This window comes from Pongo abelii, chromosome 1, assembly GCF_028885655.2.
Source record: "Pongo abelii isolate AG06213 chromosome 1, NHGRI_mPonAbe1-v2.0_pri, whole genome shotgun sequence".
In the NCBI taxonomy this organism is placed as follows: Eukaryota; Metazoa; Chordata; class Mammalia; order Primates; family Hominidae; genus Pongo; species Pongo abelii.
The window spans coordinates 88,110,663-88,129,537 of record NC_071985.2 but is presented as its reverse complement, the minus strand read 5'-3'; the positions used below and the strand labels follow the sequence as shown (position 1 = coordinate 88,129,537).

The following is an 18,875-nucleotide window of genomic DNA, read 5'->3' as shown; positions in this document are numbered from 1 at the left end:
TCTGAAGTGTGAGGACAGCTGTGTCACCTTCTCCAGAAGCAGGGTCGTGACTCACTTTTGTATGCAGTCTGTGTCACCATTGTCCTCTGTAATGGACTCCTGAGACTGCTTTGCATCCATCATGTTTCAGGTTGATGCCCTGTGGGAGATTCCTAGCCCTTTCTGTCCAGTGCTTCCAGAACGGGCTGCTCCCCAGTAAATTTGCGTGGACAGCTAATGCCATCCATGGGATGTAGAGTCTTGCATGCTCCATCCCCCAGATGGTGACCCTTTGCTCCCCAGGTTTCTTCTTTTGTCTTTCTTGGGATCCATCATATCCAGGGTATTTATTCCATTCAGTGCTTCCTTTGTGCTTGGCGTGGTTCGGGTCCCATATTTACTCCTAATTATGGCTCAGACAGATTTTACAGGAGCTGGTAGTTGAATATGATAGATTCATAGTATGTTACCTTGGAATCAGCCATAGTTAGGGACAACTGTGGATGCAGTGAGGTTTTCTTTCAAAAATATCTTGGTGTTTCAGAGATGACACATAGGGAAAGGACAACTGGGCATGCAGAGGATGGGTACAGTTTCTGAATTCACAAATTGACATTCTGATTTGTTGACTTTGATGCAGATTCAGGATGGGTGGGTGTCTTAGAAGTTACTGTGCACATTATGAAGAGAACTTCACTTGCCTGCCCCCACTCCCAACAGCTGCATCCTTTTAACAAGTACAGTTTCCTTAGAGACGTTTCTCTCCAATATTCTTTGATGTTCCTACATAGATCTGTAGCTTTTTGGGGGGCTGGAGGGTACTCATATATTTCATCTGTTTTGGAACAGGAGACAGCCTTTGTTCCATTGTCCGAATCAAAGTCAAATCCATTTCATTTCTTAAATTTCTTGAGCTCTCATGAAGCTTCTTGCAGATATGTATACCCTAGCACTAGGGAGTAAGAATGGAGTTAAAAGTGCCCCTGTGGACAGCATTAATCAATTTACTAGGACGTAATCTAATAATCAGAAAATGCTGGTTTCAGTTTCCTGGGGACAGGAGCTCATTTTATGCATTTTTTTCTGTTTGCATTGGCTGTCTCTCCAGATATTGCAGGTTTCCATACATTGGTCCTGTCTTCATCAGATTAATGTCAGGTGGTAGCGGCTAGATTCATCTGTGGATTTACTTGCTGCTGCTTAATGGATTGCGGCCTGTGTCTGACACTTTAGTACTGACTGCTTGGTAAGTCTTTTTTTAAACTGGTGAATTCTTGCCAGACAATTTGCCATTAGTGTTTCTTTCTCTGGACAAGGATGCATGAATTCAGGTACCCTAGCTATCATCCTCTTTGTTTAAAAGGAAGGGAGGGAGACATAGGGAAGTCAAGAGACACATTATGAGCCCTGGCAGACATAACTCAGGACTCCCAGGACTTCCTGCTACCCCTCAGCTGGGACTGCTGACCTCACTCCTCCTTGTCTTTCAGACATGCCACTGAGCACATTGGTGAACAAATGTATCATTGTGCTCCCTGAAATAAAAAGGGGGGCTGGTGCTCTGAAAGCACCTTGTCAGGCTGCAGCTAAAGTGCTTTTTGGTTCTCTTTCTGCTAAGATCCCAACTGGCAAGAGTTGGGGCTGTACCATTCCAGCTCTTTCAGGAAGGCACGGTACAGGAAAAGGTGCCTAGCCCAGGTTGTGTGTGTGTTGTATGCACACATATGTGTTGGGACACATGGGGCTTCCACTGTCCCCTGGGAGCCTAACGATCCTTCATGGCTTCTGGTCATCAGATGATGGACAGGTCCACATATCTGTCTTTTGCTTCCACTTTCTTACCACACATCAGTCAGTGAACATTTATCATATCTTCTAGGCACCAGGCATATCTCATTGTTCTCCTTCACAACGTTGTTATGAGAAGATACAGATAAAAAGATTATGAAATGTTTTATTAATAACAATTGCTTTTTAAAAAATAATTTCAACTTTTTTATAGATTAACAAACACATACAGGTTTGTTCCATGGGTATATTGCATGACATCGAGGCTTGGGGTCCCAATGAATTCCGTCACCCAAACGGTAAACACAGTACCCAACAGATGGTTCTTCAGCCCACGTCTCCCTTCCACCCTCCCGCATCTAGTGGTCCCCAGTGTCTGTTGTTCCCATATGCACGTTCATGTGTATTCAGTGTTTAGCTCCCACTTACAAGTGAGAACATGTAGTATTTGGTTTTTCCATTCTTGCTTTAGTTTGCTTAGGACAATGGCCTCCAGCTCCATCCACGTTGCTGCAAACAACATGATTTCATTCTTTTTTGTGGCTTCATAGTACCACATTTTCTTTTTCCTGTCCACTGGTGATGGGCACCTAAGTTGATTTCATGTGTTTGCTAATGTGAATAGCACTGCAGTGAACATACAGACGGGCATTTGTGTCTTTGTGATAGAATCAAGTGCTTTGTCTTGCTGATATTACAGTCAACTTTTCATTAAAAAACCCCAAACCAAAAACACTCCAGCTGCTGTTTTTCATGTATGAATAATCAGCATTTGTAAATCCTTTATGATAACCATTATGTTTTGAATAGATATATTAGTCAATTGATGTTTCTCAGTTTGCTCCATGTTTACTGAATACCCAGTATACACCCAGGGCTGTGCAAGAGATTGAGGGAGAGGTAGGGGTGTGTCAGACATCTCTTTAGGACTCTGTGAGTTCTTTTCACTTTTGGACTCCATGAAAACCTCATCTCGGATCCTTGGCCTCTCTCCTCAGAAAACTCATCAACAGGGAGTGGAATTTAGCATATTATTTCCGGGAGCCCATAGACCTATGAGAAAGTTCATGGGGATTTCTAGGTCCCTATGATAAGAGCCACTTGTCTTGATGATAAGGCAAATCATGTGAGAGCTGGATGGTAATTTTGCCATCATCTGCTGCATTTTGGGAGGTAGAGCTACTACTTTTGAGGCCCTCATAGAATGTTTTCCTTTTTAAGAATGATCTAGAAACTGAAATAGTTTCCTGTCATAATAACTGGAAGAGAGGCTGCTTGAGGTCCATGGATGGGAGCTCTTCCAGTAGCCCGTGAGGAAGAGCAGCAAGAGCTCTGGAGAAAGTCTCTCCAGGCATTCTAGAGAGTCTTTACTTTCCTCCAGTTTGGAAATGGGGTCTGGCAGCTCAGTGTCTGACACTGGCAATATGGAACCTGATTAACCTAGAAGGATTTACTACATGGACATACTCTGCAAGCATTAAGCTCGTGTGTCTGCTTTTCCCTAAGAACTGTATATAGTGTCCTTGCTTTTAATTTCTGTTTAGATAAAGCAGAAATCTCTTTTGGGTTTACTCCACATTCTATAAAAGCCAAAAAACAAAACAAAAAAACAACAAATGGTAAAATATAAGTGAAGGACTTGTACTGCTGCTATTCTTTTTTTATTTAAAAATTGCCAACAGAAAGAGGGTTCAGTCAGTTTAAGAGAAGTATTAGGAACCTACTTGCATGGCTCTTTATTCTTCCCTTACTAAAAATTTATGGTAGTCTCCCTAATTCTTTATGCGGCTCTAGCTTTCTCTTGGATCCCAGAGTACTTAACAGCCAGGGCGAGGGAATCTCTCTCTTGTCTTTGTGAGGTATTGAAGGGTAGCAAAAGGTATTCTTTTCAGATGAAGGGATTTACAGAGGCACTTGGAATTGCGTAGAATCGTCCTCTGAAGCCTTGAAGAGTGAAACATATTAGGGATCCTTGGCTTGTTGTAAAGGAAATGGATGGCATGGGGGAGGCAGCAGAGATGGTAACAGTTGGTATATGGCCAAAGTGACAAATACGACCTATCCTGTGAATAATAGGATGTCTTTGGTGCTGCTGGTGGGAGTGTAAATTGGTACAACTTCTTAGGAAAGCAACTTGATTTTATATATATGTATATGCATATGTATATGGTATATACATATGTATATGATATATACACATGTATGTGTATATATATGTACATATCAAAATATACCCTTTAGCTGAATAATTCTTTAACCTAGGAATCTATTCTAAAGAAATAGCCTAAATATTGTAAAATATTTTTTGCATTATATCTTTACATTCATCAATTTTATTTATAATAATGAAAAATGGAAAGACAGCTTAAGTGCTCACAATTGAGGAATTTTTATGTAAGTGGCCAAATGATAAAAATTTATGCAGTTATTAAGCTTGTTTATAAACAGGGAAACAAGGAAAGAATTGGGAACCTGGTGAAGGAAATAAGGAGAGAATTTGTATTAGTCCATTTTCACTCTGCTGATAAAGACATGCCTGAGACTGGGTAATTTATAAAGAAGAAGAGGTTTAATGGACTCACAGTTCCATGTGGCTGGGAAGGCCTCACAATCATGGCAGAAGATGAAAGTCGTGTCTTATGTGGCGACAGGCAAGAGAGAAAATGAGAGCCAAGTGAAAGGGGGAACCCCTTATGAAAACATCAGATCTCGTGACACCTATTTACTACCATGAGAACAGTATGGGGGAACTGCCCCCACCATGATTCGATTATCTCCCACTGGGTCCCTCTCACAACACTTGGGAATTACAGGAGCTACAATTCAAGATGAGATTTGGGTGGAGACACAGCCAAACGATATCAGAATTCTTTTAGATTTTTTCCGCCATACCTTTTAACATATCTTTCTCCACGTTCTGTTGCCACTCAGATATTTACAAAAGTGTAGATGCCTCTGCTCCCTAAACCCAGTGTTCATCTCTTTTGGATATGGGTTCTGAAAAGACCTCTGGCACTGTAATTTCCTGTTCACCTACATCTCTGATGAGCAGAATTTCTCATGAGGAACTCAGCTGGGTGATCACTGCAAAGTGCTTTCGAGGCCTATAGAGAGATGCCTTTCTGCTAAAGAACCTGGCACACTAGGATTTTTTTTTTTTTTTCATTTCAAAAACTGCATTTGAGAGGGGTAAACCGATCACTTCAGACTTGGAGAGAATTTTTTTTTTTTTTTTTTTTTGAGACAAAGTCTTGCTCTGTTGCCCAGGATCAAGTGTAGTGGCACGATCTTGGTTCAGCCTCCCAAGTAGCTGGGATTACAGGTGCATGCCACCACACTCGGCTAATTTCTATATTTTTAATGGAGACGGGGTTTGGCCAGGCTGGTCTCAAACTCCCGACCTCAAGTGATCCGCCTATCTCTCAAAGTGCTGGGGTTACAGGTGTGAGCCACCGTGCCCAGCCTTGGAGAGAATGTTTAATTCAACCTTCTGATTGTGCAAACCAGGAAACTGAGGCCAAGTGAATGTCTCCAAATGTCACAGCTGGTAGTGACAGATATGGCATCTCCATTTCCAGAGGAAGACGGTGGAGGACACTAGTTTTGCCCTTTACAGCTGTGTGACTTTGGGCATATCATCTCCTGAGAGTCTCAGGAAGTGGTAAACTGAGGAGACTGTGTAAGTGCTTAGCACCATGTCTGCCATATATGAAGTGCTCAGTAAATGTTAACTATTATAAACAATAACAATAAAAATAACAGTGAAAGTTAGTAATCACTACTTTTTATTGTTTTTACTTTAGAAAAAGGACTCCGGCTTCTCTAATTATCTGGATTGTCTCAGGAAGTAGAACCCTCGCCTCTTTGGGGATGTGGGATAATTGTTCAGATCATGTTCCCACACAGAGTATATAAAGCAATAATTGAATGTTTGCGGTTGGGGCACAGTAACCCATTTCTAAATATTGTAGTTAAGGTCTTTTGAAACAAGCATATTACAATGCAGGTGAACCTCTGTTTTGACAACCTAGTATTTAAAAGCTGGAATTTATCAACAGATAAATTAGGATGATTACTGTAATTGCAAATGACCTCTTGTTACAAGACAATTAATTTCAAGGAATATTTAAGTAGAGAAGCTCCCATTGATTATTATAAGATTATTCACTGACACTTTTTCTCTAGATAATAATTAGCAAATGTAAATGATAGCAAGACATGTGATCTATTGTTGAGGGAAACTTGGCTTCTAATGATAAGTGTCCAGAACAGTGCTTTCAGATATCATCAGTGTTAAAAAACCCCAGTGCCAAAAAGTGCAATAAACTCTCTGGTGGGCATGTAACAAAATAAGAATTATTTCAATTTTTATTTCACACAGGATGACTAAATCTGAAATTGAATTATAGGGAAGAGTAGACAACCCTCCAGAAGCCAAGGTCACATTGTGCTACGCATGTAGTAGGTCTTTGGGAGATATATCATAAGAACTTTTTATTATGTAAAAATTAAAAATATATGAAAGTAGAGAGAATGATATAATGAATCCCCATTTTTTTTTTTTTTTGAGACAAGGTCTGGCTCTGTCATCCAGGTTGGAGTGTAGTGGCATGATCTCGGCTCACTGCAACCTCCACCTCCCAGGCTCAAGTGATCCTCCCACCTCAGCCTCCTGATTAGCTGGGACTATACGCGCTTACCACCATGCCTAGCTAATTTTTTTATTTTTTGTAGAGATGGGGTTTCACCATGTTGCCCCAGTTGGTCTTGAACTCAGCTCAAGCGATCTGCCTACCTCAGCCTCCCAAAGTGTTGGGATTACAGGTGTGAGCCATGGCACCCAGCCCCCAATTTTTAATTACAACTAACGTTACAGGATATAAACTTCTTTAATTTTATACTTGTATATTTTTCTTTTTATTCAAAATCTTGGTTCCTAATATTATGTAAATATAATTATTTGTTTTATCAACAGTATATATAGAATAGTTTTAAAAATACCAATATTTCTGCAATAATACTGCAGGTCTCTTTGTGCTTAGAATCTATTCCACGAGTATTTATTGTTAAAAATACTGTGTTCCGAAGATCTTTGAAATATTGACTTTCTCCAGTGCTTATGCCACCAATTTGAGATAATAGTAGATTCATTTGTTTTCAGTTTGTTTCCAAGCTTTACTGATTTTTAAAAATTTTTTATTTTTTGAATATCTAAAACACTTGATTCCAAATTCAAAGCTACTAACATGGTATATTCAGAGATGTCTACTCTCGGCTCACTGCAACTTCTGCTTCCTGGGTTCAAGCAATTCTCCTACCTCAGCTGCCTGAGTAGCTGGGACTAACAGGCATGTGCCACCACGCCTGGCTAATTTTTGTATTTTTAGTAGAGACAGGGTTTCGCCATGTTGGCCAGGCTGGCCTCAAACTTCTGACCTCAAGTGATCCTCCTGCCTTGGCCTCCCAAAGTGCTGGGATTACAGGTGTGGGCCACTGTGCCCCAGAGATACCTACTCTCTACGCTGTGTCCTCTTTCACCCTATATGTAAACAAACTTTAAAATTAGTTTTTGGATAATATTTTCAGTGTTTGTCTTTTGCATATGTAAAAATATATATTTCCTTCTCCTTCCTAAATCTAATAAAAGGGAGCATATTGTACTTACTATTCTGTGTATTTGAAATTTTTAAATTTTTTGTTTTGAAATCATTTCAAACACAGAGGAAAATTACAAAAATAGGATGAAGGACTCCAATTTACCCTTCACCCTGCTTTCCCCAGTCTCCCTCTCTCATATTCATTGATTGCTTCATCTATCTATATACACACACACACTGCTTTTTTCTTGAACCATTTAAGAGTAAGTTGCAGACAAGATGTTCCTTCTTCTATAAGTCCTTCAGAGTGGATTTCCTAAAAACAAGAATATTTTCTTATATAATCATAGTACAGTTGTCAAATTAAAAAAAAATTGAGGCAATACCATTATCTTCTCTACAGACTTTATTTAAATTTTACCATTAATATTCTATATAACAAAATAATTTTTGTTCTTGTCTAGGATCCAATCCAGGCTAGTGTAATACATCTAGTTGTTATATCTCTTTAGTCTCTTTAATGTGTAGTAGTTTCATTTTTCTTTGTCTTTCATAACCTTATTTTTAAATTTCAGTAGCTTTAGGGGTACAAGTGGTTTCTGGTTACATGGATGCATTGTATAGCGATGAAGTCTGGGATTTCAGTGTACATATCACTCGAGTAGTGTACATCGTACTTACTAGGTAGTTTTTCATCTTTCACCCCGTCTTGCCCTCCGGCCTTCTGACTCTCCAATGTCTGTTAGACCACTCTGAATGCCTTTGCATACCCAGGGCTCAGCTCTGACTTGTAATGAGGACATGTGGTATTTGTTTTTCAATTCCTAAGTTACTTCAGTTAGAATAATGGCCTCCAGCTCCTTCCAGGTTGCTGCAAAAGACATTATTTCATTCATTTTTATGGCTGAGTAGTATTCCCACACACACACACACATACACATACACACCATATTTTCTTTTTCTTTGAGATGGAGTTTCGCTCTTGTAGTCCAGGCTGGAGTGCAGTGGCACGATCTCGGCTCACTGCAACCTCTGCCTCCCAGGTTCAAGCGATTTCCTGCCCCAGCCTCCTGAGTAGCTGGGATTACAGGTGCCCGCCAGCACGCCCAGCTAATTTTTTGTATTTTTAGCAGCAATGGAATTTTGCCATGTTGGGCAGCCTGGTCTTGAACTCCTGACCTCAGGTGATCTGCCCGCCTTGGCCTCCCAAAGTGCTGGGATTACAGGCGTGAGCCACCACGCCCAGCCACACACACCATATTTTCTTTATCTGCTCATCAGTTGATGGGCACTTAGGTTGATTCCTTGTCTTTGCAATTGTGAATTGTGCTGCAGTAAATAGATGTATGCAGGTGTCTTTTTGATGTAGTGACTTATTTTTCTTCTGTAGATACCCGGTAGTGGGATTGCTGGATTGAGTGGTAGATCTACTTTTAGTTCTTTAAGAAATCTCCATACTGTTTTCCATAGAGGTTGTACTAATTTACATTCCCACCAGCAGTGAGTAAGTGTTCCCTTTACACCACATCCATGCCAACATCTATTGTTTTTTGACTCTTTTTTTTTTTTTTTAAGATGGAGTCTCACACTGTCACCCGGGCTGGAGTGCAGTGGCACAAGCTTGGCTCACTGCAACCTCCACCTCCTGGGTTGAAGCAATTCTTTTGCCTCAGCCTCCTGAGTAGCTGGGATTACAGGCACCCACCTCCATGCCCAGCTAATTTTTGTATTTTTAGTAGAGACAGGGTTTCACCATGTGGCCCAAACTTGTCTCAAACTCCTGAGCTCAGGCAATTTGCACACCTTGGCCTCCCAAAGTGCTAGGATTACAGTCATGAGCCACCGCGCCTGGCCTGAATTAATTTTTATATATGGTGAGAGATAGGTATCTAGTTTCATTCTTCTCTGCTTGTGGCTGTCCAGTTTTCTCAGCATCATTTGTTGAATAGATATCCTTTCCCCAAGGTATGTTTTTGTATGTTTTGTTAAAACTTGGTTAGTTGTAAGTATTTGGCTTTATTTCTGGGTTCTCTATTCTGTTCCATTGATGTGTATATCTGCTTTTACTAGTACCATGCTGTTTTGGTTACTATAGCCTTGTAGTATAATTTGATGTCCAATAATGTGATTCCTCCAGATTTGTTCTTTTTGCTTAGGATTACTTTGGTTATTTCAGCTCTTTTTTGGTTCCATATGAATTTTAGGATTGTTTTTTCTAATTCTGTGAAAAACTATATTGATATTTTGGTAGGAATTACATCAAATCTGTAGATTGTTTTGGGTAGTATGGTCATTTTCATGATATTGATTTTTTCCAATCCATGAGCAGGGAATGTATTGCCATTTGTTTGTGTCATCTATGATTTCTTTCAGCAGCATTTGGTAGTTCTCCTTGTAGACATCTTTCACCTCCTTGGTTAAGTATATTTCTAGATATTTATTTTATTTTATTTTTGCATCTATTGTAAAAGGAATTGAGTTCTTGATTTGATTCTCAGCTTGGCAGTTGTTGGTGTATAGCAGTGCTATTGATTTATGTACATGAATTTTTAACCTGAGACTTTGCCGAATTCATTTATCAGAGCTAGGAGTCTTTTGGAGGAGTCTTGAGGCTTTTCTAGGTATAAGATCATATCATTGGCAAACAATGTAGTTTAACTTCTTCTTTTCCAATTTGGGTGCCCTTTATTTCTTTCTCTTGCCTGATTGCTCTGGCTAGGACTTCAGGCCTCCTTACATTTTGACCAGTTATTTTGTAGAATGCCCATTATTTGGGGTTTGCCTGATATTTTCTCATGATTAGATTCAGGGTTAGCATTTGGGACAGGGAAGCCACAGAAATGATGACATATCCTTCCTAATGCATTGTATCAGGAGCCACAAAATATTGGTTTGTTCCATTTTTGATGATGTTAACCTTCACAGTATGGTTAAGGTATCCTTTTTTTTTTTTTTCTCTCTGTAATTTTTTTTCACTTAACAACACTTAATTTCCACATCCTGGAGATCATCCATGCAAGTATATGGAATGCTTTCTGACTCTGTTTTAAAGCCATATAGTTTATTCTGATGAATGTGGTTTATTCAACTTGTTTTTAATAGATTGATATTTGGACCATTTCCAGCCTTTTGCTTTTACAAATACTGTCACAATATCCATATGTATACACATATATATAACCATGTGGATAAATCATTTAATAGTTTTCCAGTTTGTTTTCAGTGTAGATTCCTGGAAGTGGGATTTCTGGGTCAAAGGTAAATGCATATGCAACTTTGCTATGTATTGCCAAACTTCTCTCCATAAAGAATATACCATCTTACATTCCTGTAGCAATGATTGTTTCTCTATACTATGGCCAACAGAATGTATTGTCAAACTTGGATTTTTACTTATCTGATAGGTGAGAAATAGTATCCCTGTAGAGTTTTAATTGTATTTCTTTTGTTATGAGTGAGATTGAGCATCTTTTCATTTAAGGGCCACTGGCATTTGTTTTTCAGTAAATCATTTGCTTATATCTTTTACCATTTTTTTTTTTTAAATCAGGGTTTTGGTCTTTTCTCAAAATTTAGGAGCTTGTTGTATATTAGGAATATGAGCCCTTTGTGATATGTTGTAAGCTTTTTTTCTACTTTGTCATTTGTCTTTTGATCTTACTTATGGTATTTCTCTACCCCAACCACATATAATTTTTAGTCTGAAAACTTTTTAAGTTGAAAGTATAGTGCAATGACCTCATATTCTCCATCTGGGTTTACAAAGTTTTAATAAATTTGCCATATTTGTGTTACAGCTCTTTATACACATAAACACTGTTTTACTATTCCATCTGAAAATAAATTGTAGGGATTATTGGTACTTCATCACTGAATACTTAAGGTAAACATCCTAAATGTATTAGTTCGTTCTTGCATTGCCATAAAGAAATAACCTGAGACTGGGTACTTTATAAAAAAAAAAAAAAAAGGTTTAATTGGCTTACAGTTCTGCAAACTGTATAGGAAGATTGATGCTGGCATCTTCTCTGCTTCTGGAGAGGCCTCAGGAAACTTACAATTGTGGAAGAAGGCGAAGGGGGAGTAGGCTCTTCACAAGGCTGGATCAGAAGCAATAGAGAGATGAAGGTGCCACACACTTTTAAATGACCAGATCTTATGAGAACTCACTATCGCAAGGACAGTACCAAATGGAATGGTGCAAACCATTCATGAGAAACCCATTCCCATGATCCAGTCACCTCTCACCAGGCCCCACCTCCAACACTGGGGATTACAATTTGACATGAGATTTTGTGGGGACATAGATCCAAACCATATCACTAAGAATAAGAACAAACCACTGCATATAACTACAAACATTTTTACACCAAAAAAATGATGATTTGCTTATGGTATTTTTTTGTTTTGCTATGCTTTTACATAGTTTACATAGTTTGTATGCTTTTATATAATTACATTTATTAATCTCTTATGTTAATGCTTCTGGATTTTGAAGTATAGCAAGATTTTGGTCAATTGCAGGGTATTAAGGAAATCATCCATGTTTTCTTTTAGTACTTGGATTTTTTTTTAAAATGTAATTCATATCTTTCATTCATTTGATATTTATCCTAATATGCAGCAGAAGGTAAAAAATCTAATTTTATATTTTCTAAATGGCAACCTGGTTGCCCCAACATTGTTTATTAATAAGTTAAATTTTTTTCTCCACTAAATGAAAATACGCGTTTACCATACACTACATTTCTGTATGCACTTGGGTTTTTAAAAGTACTTTCTATTGTGTTGCATTTTCTATTTTTGGGGATATATTAATTCAGTTGAATTGTTATTTCAATTCACTCAACAATCTCTATTCTCCTATAGTTCAATTCTAATCACAAAGTATTCATTTCTTATACATATATACAAAAATTTATCATGCCAGAATGAAATAAATATTCAATATTATATTAAATATTGATAATTTTCTTCATCATTATTCAACACCCCTTAACAAAAACGCCTCAAAAAAATTTGTGTTCTAAACCTAAGTGTATTTGTAATCTTCTTTAATAGAGGATAGATTTTCCTATTTTTTTTATTATCCATTTTCTCTTCTCTTTTTATTCACAAGGTATGTAGTTAAGTGTCTGCTATTTGCAAGGTAATTTGTTAGCCTATGAATTCTACAAACAGGGAAAAAAAATCTGTTTCACATCCCACCCCCTGCTTTCTTTTGTTACTTGAAGAAATCAATTTAAAATGAGGATTTTTCTGGACCACCGGGGATCAGCTGCTGTCCTGTGAGGCCAGCCTGGGACTTCCCTGTTAGCCGTTTAGCTTAGTGGCTGTTGAGTCACTTAAGGGTGGATTCTAATGGAACCATTGATTCTTTTCCCCAGTTTTAGGAGATTCTCATTAGGTCCTGATAACCCCTAGCTTTATTTCACCTTTTACTCTGCAGACAGGGATTTGAAGGAATACATTGTTGTATGCTAAATGCATCAGGTTTTTTTTTTTTTTAATGTTCTTTTCATTTCATGCCAAAGTGTTTTGGGTCCCCAGCTAAGCTCTGCCTCCTTGGTACCTGTGTTTTCTGTGTGTTCGTTCCTCTTTAAGACTCACTTAAGCCTTCATCTGACCGTTCTAGCCCTCTGTGATCTGTCTTTCCTCAGGATTCTCTGTCCCCTCAATTGGCCTGAGGTCACACATGCCTTGTGTTATTGTATAACTGGTTTCTTTAGGTGTCCTCCCCATAATTGTATAAGTAGGCTGGTCTCTCTGCCATCCAGCCTCATTTTTTAACCCTGATTGTTGCCCACTAGCCCACAGCATCTACTCCCTATTCTGCTCAGACCAGTCCTGTCCCTGCCCTGCGTCACACAATGTGTTTTCCTACCTCTCACGTTTTCCCTGCCTAAATATCCTTTGCTTCTATAGATCTATTTATCCTAATAGGCTCAGCTCAAATCTGCATCCTCTGAAGCTGTCCCTGATCTCTGTTTCATTAGCAAATCGTACAGTCCCTTTAGAACCCTTAATACATTGACACTGGTCTTCATGAGAATGTGAGCTCCTTGAGTTATTGATTCTGTTTTATTAAACTACTCTATCTCTTGGTAAGCCTGGTGTTGGGTCCACAGCAGATGCTCAACTATGTATTGAAAAAACTGAATCAATCTTCCTAGCCACCAGGGCACTGCTGACCCATCACCAGCCCCTCGAGGACATGCTATCTCCCTCTTTTTGACCTAGGCAGTGTTTGCAGAGCTTATGACACAGCTAAATGCAATATCATGCCTGTATTGTCTGTGATTGATTTATGCATATTAACTTTTCCCATCTAAATTGTAAGTCCCTTGAGGATAGAGGCCTCTAAGTCCCACAGTAATGAGTATGCTTAATTAATTACTTGGGTTTAATTTATACTTGTTGGTTGAGTGTCGAGTATAAACCTTTCACTAAGGGAGATGCTGTGCTAGACTTTCTATCTTTCTTAGTACCAAATTTAGTGCTGCAATGTAGAAATAACAACTGCTACCATACATTGAGCTTCTGTTCAATGTATGGCATTACAGACATTGTATATATGTACAGGTGGAGTTACAGCTATTTCTGATAATGGCTATAATAACAATAGCCCTATAAGGAAGATTGCATTTTCTTCATTTTGCAGATGAGAAAACAAAGGCACAGAGAGGGTAAGTAACTAAGCTAAGATCCCTCAGCCTGTAAGTGGCAGAACTAGGATTTGAATTCAGGTCTTTCTGACATTAGAGACCACAATGCTCAATAACAAATATGTGAATTTTTATTTCACCCCAGTGGTCAATTGTGGTGCTTTGCACCTAGTGGATACTTACTGGTTACCCTTCAAGAGCTGTTAAGAGCTTTAGTACTACAGGTGTTGAGCATTCAGCTGCCCTGCTCTGTTTCTCAGGCAGTATCCCTGTGACTATGCTGGCATCTGCTGAAAGCCCTGTTCTTGCTACCTCCCAAGAACAGGAGGAACAGACAAGTACATTAGGCCATCTCTGCTGAGGTTTCCCTCAGAGTAAGACTTATTTAAGGCAGGGAAAAGGCTTTTCTAGAGGCTTCCTTTTTATAGAGAAGAATGAAACCACTGAGAAGTCACCTAGTCTAGCATTTTAAAACTTGACTCTGCAGTCAGCCAGGCAGATGACATGTCAGTTTTATTAGAATAAAAACTGCTTAGTGTGTACCCTAACATTTGGTGGGTGAATGGATTGTTGATCATCAGAATCATCTAAGGAATTTTAAAAAATGATACTAATTCTCAGTCCTTACTCTAGACCTAACAGATTTTTTGGATTGGGATCAAGTAGGTCGGGTAGTCCAGATTTGGCATCTACAAATTTAATTCCCTTCCATCTTTTTATAGATAAAAGAAAATTGAAACTTAGGCAAACAGGTTTAGAAAAAAGACTTAGTTGTGAGTGAAACAGAAATGCTTTCCTATTTTCTTACCATTTTCTGCAACTGGAGGAGTTTCCCCTTCAAACTTGTATGGCAGGGGCCAGTGAATATAGTGAAAAGCATGTCCCTTTAGAACTAATGCATATTTTATATTTGATCGAATGTTTGAATGCTTGCTTGTGTTCTGTGCTAGGTGCTAGGTTTCGAGTTTCAAGGAATCTTTAGTCTTGTGGGCTCTCAGTGCAGTAGGAAGCATATATAATAAGCAAATAACTGTATTAAAATAACTTTATTAAATAAGCCTCTTTCCATGGGAAATCATGGACTTAACTATTCTTGGCCCACATCCCTCAACAGCTAATATAATAAAGACCCTAATATCTCTATGCTCCCCTTTCTGCCCTATTGTGGCTTGTCACTTGACACAGAATCAGCTGCATTTTAATAATGCAGCAAGCCACAATAGGGCAGAAAGGGGAGCACAGAGATATTAGGGTCTTTATTATATTAGCTGTTGAGGGATGTGGGCCAGGAATAGTTAAGTCCGTGATTTCCCATGGAAAGAAGCTCTCATTTAGATTGGTAAACAGACTGATCCAAAGTGCAATGTCCTTGCAGGGACATTTCCCTGGGAGGTTGGAAAGTATTCAAAGGTGATTTGATTTAGCTGCTGTCCAAGCTCAGCTGAAACAGCCCGTTTTATGGGCCTCTTGGACCATTCTGTGAGCTCCAGTGTTATAAGGTGGCATTTTTTTTTTTTTTTTTGGTTGGGGGGATGTGATTAAGATAAAGAGAGGAGGAGAAGGCATCAAGGTAGACAGAAAATGATTTTACATATGGCCTCAGTCAGTATGTCTGGCATTTAATCCCTGTACTGCTGTCAAACTTTGGGCAAGTATCTACAGTTCTTTAATCTTTAGGCCTCTTAACTGTGAAACAGAGGTAGCAACCTTGTTTGCTTATTTAATGGGATTGTCACCAGGATCAAATGAGATGTGTGAAAATACTTTGAAACTGTAAACTGCACAGTGAAGGGTCCTTTAAATGACTATTAAGAAATCTATTTGGTGATAATGGCATGTGTGTGTCCCAGACATGTGATGATCCCTAGGCCTGCCTGGAAGGTGGGCTGAAACATTATGATCATGGTGGAGGATTATGGGAAGTTTCAAAGTACAGTTCCTGGGAGGGTGAAGGACGCCTGACTCTGCCAAATACCAGATGTGCTATACCAAACATAATGCTCCTTCTAACAGAAGGTGATGGCATCCTTGGATTCTTTGGGAAGGTGACACACATTGGAGGAAATGCAACTCAAATATGCCTCCCCAGGCAAGAGAATTCATAGGAAGAAGCTTGCGATGGGAGGATTTACATCTGGAGAGATTAGAGTAGATGGATACAAAGTGATGCTAGTATGTAAAATAATTTTCTACCCACCTCGATAAGATTGTCATAGGAGAAATGACGTTTGTAGAAAGATAAAGTCAAGAAAAAAATACAGAGATTTCTCCGTGACCTTCAGGTCTAGTGAAACACAGGAGAATTGCCTTTGGACAGGATTTTGTGATAAAGTGAGATCACGGGAATCGGATGATTATTATTTAATGATAGCACTTAATAATTGCTCAGCCTAATCTTAGCTCATTAAAGCAATATGGAAAGTAGTAGTAAACTTGGTTTGAAACTGTTATTGGTATAAAATATTTTGATGATGACATAATAGGAATCTATAGCAGAGCTTCCCAACCCACAGGTCTCCATATTGATTCCTCCAGCCCTGCAAATCTATGAGTGACCCCTCCCAGGTTCCACACTCCTTCAGTTTTCCCCAGTTACCAGTGTTCTGGGTGCCATGGATAAAGGTCTGTTTCTGAAACAAGAGCTCTCTTCTTGCTGAGATTCTCCACTTTGCCTGAATGTGCCCCAATTTCCTTGTTTGCTCTGGCTCTTCTGTCAGAGCTATACACTTACTTGTCTTTTCCTTTGTGATCTCTTTTGACTTGGTGCCTAATGGAAACTTCTGTGTCAGTGAGGTCCAGTGTGATAGTAAATGATGGAATACTGCGATATCACGTGTTGGCTGAGATTTCTGGGTCCATTGCTTCATATCCCATCTGAGTTCATTCTGTAGCAGCCATTTACCTAAAATATTTTCCAGGTGTGTGCTTATATTAGTCCACTTAATTTGTCTATATTCTTGGGTTTAATCTTTGAAATTTTGAATTAAACTGTATTAACAAAGACAAGTCATTATTTTATTAGATGCACTGTGTTGGTAATGCTTTCCTAAGTTGCCTCAGAAGATCTTCTAATCTTAACAAATGTTTTGTCATATTTCATCCTTTATCTATCTTATCTATTGATTCTTGCCTAGGACCAATTATCATAGATATCATACCCGTCTTGGTTACCATTGTGACTAAACCCAGATACCATTTATAGTTTTCTCTAAAAGTCTATGAATGAGATCATACTCTCTTGGTGTCTTATTATTCTAAAAGTGATATTTTATGTGAACTAGATTTTAGAGCAAGCTTTCCTTTTTATAATCTGGCAGCAGTATAAATTGTTGATGTTTATTCTTCTTCTATCCCTTTTACATGATAGATGAATCTGTTCAATTTTGGCTTTTGAATGACTCATACATGGTTAGCATTCTGCTGTGGCATTGGGTGGTCTTTAGCATTTTATTGGACTATTTTATGAAACATCTCCAAAGAAATATGTTGGAACTGGTATTTATTACCTTAATCTTATTGTCTACCTTGAGAAGTTGCTAACTAAATGTTTTCTCCAGCTTTTCCTTAATTGCAGTCTGGTTAACTCCTCTCAACTGCAGGAAGCCAAGGTATTTATAGATTGTTGTTATTATTTTTTGTGGCCGGTAGAAGTAATCGGCGTTCAACGAATGCCAAGAACATGCTTGGCATGAAGTAGTACATAGAATTAGATCCAGTTCCTGCCCCATGAACTTGATGTGAGATAATCTAACTGGGGAGGAGAGAAGGAAGAGAAGACATTTTCAAAAAATTGTATCTCTTCTAAAATTGGTAGAAAATGAATTTCAGTTTAAAAGGAAACCTTAAGAATTCAATTAATAGGATAAAACACAGGTGAAACAGTCAATAAAAGCTAAGACAGTATTTATGCTAAATTCATGAATCTAAGGAGTGAGTTATAGTAAGCCCTGGTATAATGGATGATTTATCTCAAAGCAAGACTGGGCTGGGAGCAGTGGCTCACACCTGCAATCCCAGCACTTTAGGAGGCCGAGGCAGGCAGATCACATGAGGCCAGAAGTTTGAGACCAGCCTGGCCAACATGGCAAACCCCCATCTCTACTAAAAATACAAAAATTCCAGGTTTGGAGGTGCATATGTAATTCCAGCTACTGGGGAGGCTGAGGCATGAAAATTTCTTGAACCACGAGGTGGAGGTTGTACTGAGCTGAGATCACACTACTGCACTCCAGCCTGGAGTGACAGAGGGAGACTTTGTCTAAAAAAAAAAAAGTAAAACTGTAGTGCTGTAAATGGGGGAGGAGAGGAAGGAGGGGAGGGAAAAAGTCAAGATGCAGAGATGCATGCATTCAGTGGAAGGATTAAGGAATCCTGAAAATTACCCTGAATTCATCTCCCTCTCTAACAGCCACATCTGATCAGTTTCCAAGTCCTGTCCCTATCATCTCCCAGATATCCTCTCCTCCTATCCCTGATTCTTTTGCTCTGTTTTATGTCCTTCTTATCTGTCACTGGTCTCTTGTCATGTCCTCTCCAATCTATCATCCATGAAGCAGCCATATAAACCTGATCAAAGTTGGTTGCTCAAAATCCTTAGGTGGCTGCACATGACTTAAGAGTAGCAATGCAAGGCCCTCATGACCTGACCCTGCCTGTGTGTTCAGCCTCATCTCATCTGACAGAGGACTTGTAGCATCTGAACACACCAACAGGCCATGCTGACTCAACTCTCCATTTCTGTGCATGCTGATATTCCTGCCTAGAATGGGCTGCCTTCTCTATTTCTATCCAACCAACTATTTATCCTTCAAGTTCAAAAATTATCTTCTCTGTGAGTACTTCTGAC

General features: G+C 38.9%; 1 protein-coding gene across 4 annotated transcripts in view; it reads left to right on the top strand.

The window, feature by feature from the left end:
• The window catches only part of C1H1orf226 (chromosome 1 C1orf226 homolog), a 319,795-nt gene that overhangs the window by 45,400 nt on the left and 255,520 nt on the right, over window positions 1-18,875 (top strand). The window contains exon 2 of one of the 4 annotated variants that reach the window (XM_054526432.2): window positions 1,088-1,225. The exons of the other annotated variants lie outside the window; for them this stretch is intronic. The gene's annotated coding sequence lies outside the window, so the exon portion shown is untranslated. The remainder of the gene's footprint in view (window positions 1-1,087; window positions 1,226-18,875) is intronic. 4 annotated transcript variants of the gene reach the window in all.